Here is a 5802-nt window from a genome sequence, read left to right as displayed (position 1 = left end):
TTGCATATGATAAGTTTGCAGGAAGAAAGCCTGGCTTACTGCATGACTCTACCCCTTCCCCCATTATCCTCTATGCATAACTTAAGGTATAAAAACTACTTTGGAAGATAAAGTACAGGCCTTGTTCACCGAAACTTGGTCTCCCCATGTCATTCTTTCTCTCACCTTTTGGCTGAATTATTCAGCCTCTTTTCTCCACTAAATTTTCTCACTGAGCTATCCTTATTCTATTACTCTTTATATCCTTAATTAACATCTAATTAAGCAATTGTTTCCTGATCCTCGCCGACGCCGTCCCCATTTCGAATTCCCTGGATCCACCGGGGCTGGACCCCAGCACTGGAGAAATATCAATAACCTCAGATATGCAGATGACACCATCCTTACGGCAGAAAGCAAAGAAGAACTAAAGAGCCTCTTGATGAAAGTGAAAGAAGAGAGTGAAAAAGTTGGCTTAAAACTCAACATTCAGAAAATGAAGATCATGGCATCCAGTCCCATCACCTTATGGCAAATAGATGGGGAAACAATGGAAACAGTGATAGACTCTGTTTTTCTGGGCTCCAAAATCACTAGAGATGGTGACTGCAGCCATGAAATAAAAAGACGCTTACTTCTTAGAAGAAAAGCTATGACCAATTAGACAGCATATTAAAGCAGAGACATTACTTTGCCAACAAAGGTACATCTGGTCAAGGTTATGGTTTTTTCAGTAGTCATGTATGGATGTGAGAGTTGGACTATGAAGAAAGCTGAGCACCAAAGAATTGATGCTTTTCAACTGTGGTGTTGGAGAAAACTCTTGAGAGTCCCTTGGACTGCAAGGAGATCCAACCAGTCTATCCTAAAGGAAATCAGTCCTGAATATTTATTGGAAGGACTGATGCTGAAGCTAAAACTCCAATACTTTGGTCACCTGATACGAAGAGCTGACTCTTTTGAAAAGAGCCTAATGCTGGGAAAGATTGAAGGCAGGGGAAGAAAGGGATGACAGAAGATGAGATGGTTGGATGGCATCACAGACTTTATGGACATGAGTTTGAGTAAGCTCTGGCAGTTGGTGATGGACCGGGAAGCCTGGGGTGCTACAGTCCATGGGGTTGCAAAGAGTCAGACACAACTGAGCGACTGAACTGAACTGAAAATACATAAGGATTCTTATATAATCATATTGCTATTACACTTGATTAAAAAATATTTTAATAAATGTTGCTAAGGAATTTCTCAGTACTTTAGAAAAAGAGACTAACTTTCATGTCACATGTTATACAAGAAATGAATTCCAGTTGACTAAATAAATAAATGCTAGAAATACACTATCAAAGAGTAGAGCATGTTTTACTAAAAACAAAAATTCAACAAAAGATACACTAAGTCAATAAATTACTGTTAATAGGGATATGTTTGTATTTTGATGACAGATTAACCTCCATATTTTCAAAGTAGTTTTTTATATTCATAATGAATAGAGAAAACAAATTAAAAATGGATGAGTAATATGAATAGACACTTCATAGAATAGTGAAACCCAAACAAACAAATAATCCATAATCCATTCAACAAACATGAAAATATTCTTCACTTCTCTCACAGTCAGGGAAATTTCAAATTAAGATAACAACCAGATATCATTTGTAATCACCAGATTTGTCAAAATTAATGAGTAATTACACCTATTATTGGCATGGATGTAGGAAAATATATTTTTGCCCATTACGCTTGGAATGCACATTGTTTCAGTACATTTTGGAAAGTAATTTGACAACGTTTGCTAAATTAAAACTAGGCATATCTTTTTTTTTTTTATTTTTAAACTTTACATAATTGTATTAGTTTTGCCAAATATCAAAATGAATCCACCACAGGTATACATGTGTTCCCCATCCTGAACCCTCCTTCCTCCTCCCTCCCCATACCATCCCTCTGGGTCGTCCCAGTGCACTAGCCCCAAGCATCCAGTATCGTGCATCGAACCTGGACTGGCATCTTGTTTCATACATGATATTTTACATGTTTCAATGCCATTCTCCCAAATCTTCCCACCGTCTCCCTCTCCCACAGAGTCTATAAGACTGTTCTATACATCAGTGTCTCTTTTGCTGTCTTGTACACAGGGTTATTGTTACCATCTTTCTAAATTCCATATATATGCGTTAGTATACTGTATTGGTGTTTTTCTTTCTGGCTTACTTCACTCTGTATAATAGGCTTCAGTTTCATCCACCTCATTAGAACTGATTCAAATGTATTCTTTTTAATGGCTGAGTAATACTCCATTGTGTGTATGTACCTCAGCTTTCTTATCCATTCATCTGCTGATGGACATCTAGGTTGCTTCCATGTCCTGGCTATTATAAACAGTGCTGTGATGAACATTGGGGTACACGTGTCTCTTTCCCTTCTAGTTTCCTCAGTGTGTATGCCCAGCAGTGGGATTGCTGGATCATAAGGCAGTTCTCTTTCCAGTTTTTTAAGGACTCTCCACACTGTTCTCCATAGTGGCTGTACTAGTTTGCATTCCCACCAACAGTGTAAGAGGGTTCCCTTTTCTCCACACCCTCTCCAGCATTTATTGCTTGTAGACTTTTGGATTGCAGCCATTCTGAAATGGTACCTTATAGTGGTTTTGATTTGCATTTCTCTGATAATGAGTGATGTTGAGCATCTTTTCATGTGTTTGCTAGCCATCTGTATGTCTTCTTTGGAGAAATGTCTGTTTAGTTCTTTGGCCCATTTTTTGATTGGGTCATTTATTTTTCTGGAGTTGAGCTGTAGGAGTTGCTTGTATATTTTTGAGATTAGTTGTTTGTCAGTTGCTTCATTTGCTATTATTTTCTCCCATTATGAAGGCTGTCTTTTCACCTTGCTAATAGTTTCCTTTGATGTGCAGAAGCTTTTAAGGTTAATTAGGTCCCATTTGTTTATTTTTGCTTTTATTTCCAATATTCTGGGAGGTGGGTCATAGAGGATCCTGCTGTGATGTATGTCAGAGAGTGTTTTGCCTATGTTCTCCTCTAGGAGTTTTATTAAAACTAGGCATATCTTTTGACTCAGTACTCCCACAGAAATATAAGCATACATATGGAGAACAATATGGGGAAAAGATGTCAATTACAGATCTGTTTATAATGACAAAAATCTTGAAAATAGTATGAATCAATGAAAATAATGGTTGAATGTATTTTGGAACATCAGCAGAATAGAATATTATACAGTCACTTAAAGAATATTAGACCCTTATCAGCTTACTTGGAGGAACTTCCAAAACACAGTTAGTGACTTAGATGGGAGCAGGAATTGAACAGGAAGTTCTCTCTTAGAGCTGGAAAATGCTCAGAAGTTGCAAATGGGAAAAGTTCAGCAAAAGAAGACAAATCCAGCCGGTAATGAATTATTCATGTATTTATCATGTCTTGAGAATGGGGTTGGCATTCAGAGCAAGGGAGAAGGCACAAGGGAAAAAATGATTTCAACGTCAAATGTATTTACTCATCATAACTCAAAACAGGGGTTGGGTGGGAAACTCCAGCTGGAAGTGATGTAGAGAAAGGAAAGGCTGAGTGTATGTTGTAAACACACTCATGTTTGTGGGACCAAGGATGGCTAGGGTGAGATCAAGGGCTCAGGAGGAATGGCAGGGTGTGAAACACAGAGAAATGAGAGTATTCCTAGCTCATATTCTGCTTACACAACTTTGAGATGAACGTGGTCTTCATAACTTCACAGGCCTACATAGCATGGGAAATCAGACATCTTTACAATACAGGGATGCTTTCCTTTTGGGTCTCAAGAAAGAAAATTCTTACATTCTCCCTATCCCTGCTCTGTTCTCATCAGGAAGCCTGCACCATCGGCATCAAGAAGGTCATTTAATCCATTCAGTGAGTGACCTCACTGCTGACTGCCATTAGCCACAAATCTGGGGGCTGAGATTCCACTGTAAGTAAGGCTATTTGGTAAAGAATTTGCCTGCTAATGCAAAGACACAGGAATTGCGAGTTTGATCTCTAGGATAGGAAGATGCCCTGGAGGAGGAAATGGTAACCCACTCCAGTATTCTTGCCTGCAGAATTCCATGGACAGAAGAGCCTGGAGGACTATAGTCCATAGGGTCACAAAAAGTCACATATGACTGAGTAACTGAGACAGAATTAATTCTACTACAAATATGACTTGTGATGAAAATCTTTTTTTAGGCAAGGATCTTCATGTCATTGTTGTTTTTTTTAAACTGTATTTGTGTACTGACTTAAGCTGTAGAAGCAGTGTAAAGTAAGGAATATCTGGATCTGTATAATAGATCAATGTCTCTTATCCTCTGTAATGAGGTTAAATCTAAAGGGTTGCTATAAAGACCCAATGAAATTGTTCATGTGAAATCATGATGTAAATACTAAGGAATAAACAAATGGAAGATTCGTTACTGAAATGGAGCAGTTCTCTATGGTTCTTCCACTGCTCCCCTTCCATGTCATCAGCCTGCCTTTTGTCTGTGGAAAAAATTTAGCCAAAGAATAAGTTTAATCAGAGAAGTGAGAAAATGCAGAAACAAAGGAAAACTGTCTAGTAAGACTAAATAATAATGGTTTAGTTATTAAGCAAAATCAAGGACTTTTTCATTACTCTTCAAGGCCTATGAATAATATTCTGATTCATATCCTGTGAGCTGTCTTTTAGATACTGAAACCCCCACCAGGTAGAAGAAGTTAACTACATGATGACCAGATTGTATCCATGACATAAGCTGCCACAATTCTGAGAATTGGTCTCAAGGAAATGGGAACAAACCAACCCTGGTACTGAAGATTCAGTTCAGTTCAGTTCAGTCGCTCAGTCGTGTCCAAATCTTTGCGACCCCATGGACTGCAGCACACCCAGGCTTCCCTGTCCATTAACAACTCCCGGAGTTTATACAAACTCATGTCCATTGAGTCGGTGATACCATCTAACCATCTCATCCTCAGTCATTCCCTTCTCTTCTCACATCAGGGTCTTTTCAAATGAGTCAGCTCTTTGCATAAGTATTGGAGTTTCAGCTTCAGCATCAGTCCTTCCACTGAATATTCAGGATGGATTGGTTGGATCTCCTTGTAATCCAAGGGATGCTCAAGAGTCTTCTCCAACACCACAGTTCAAAAGCATCAATTTTTTGGTGCTCAGCTTTCTTTATAGTCTAACTTTCACATCTATACATGACTACTGGAAAAACCATAGCCTTACTAGATGGACCTTTGTTGGCAAAGTAATGCCTCTGCTTTTTAATATGCTGTGTAGGATGGTTATAGCTTTTCTTCCAAGGAGCAATTTTTAATTTCATGTCTACAGTCACCATCTCTAGTGATTTTAGAGTCCAGAAAAATATTCTTTCACTGTTTCCATTGTTTCCCCAACTATTTGCCATGAACTGATGGCACCGGATGCCATGATCTTAGTTTTCTGAATGTTGAGCTTTAAGCCAACTTTTTCACTCTCATCTTTCACTTTCATCAAGAGGCTTTTTAGTTCTTGCCATAAAAGCGGTGTCATCTGTGTATCTCCCAGAAATCTTGATTCTAGCTTGTGCTTCATCCAGCCTGGCATTTTGCATGATATACTCTGAATGTAAGTTAAATAATCAGGGAGACAACATACAGCCTTGATGTACTCCTTTCCCAGTTTGGAACCAGTCTGTTGTTCCATGTCTGGTTCTAACTGTTCCTTCTTGACCTGCATACAGATTTCTCAGGAGGCAGGTCAGGTGGTCTGATATTCCCATCTCTTTAAGAATTTTCCACATTTTGTTGTGATCCACACAGTCAAAGG

The sequence above is a fragment of the Bison bison genome, unplaced genomic scaffold, assembly GCF_000754665.1.
Source record: "Bison bison bison isolate TAMUID 2011002044 unplaced genomic scaffold, Bison_UMD1.0 scf7180017864499, whole genome shotgun sequence".
NCBI classification, from domain to species: Eukaryota; Metazoa; Chordata; class Mammalia; order Artiodactyla; family Bovidae; genus Bison; species Bison bison.
This window is presented reverse-complemented; position numbering follows the sequence as displayed.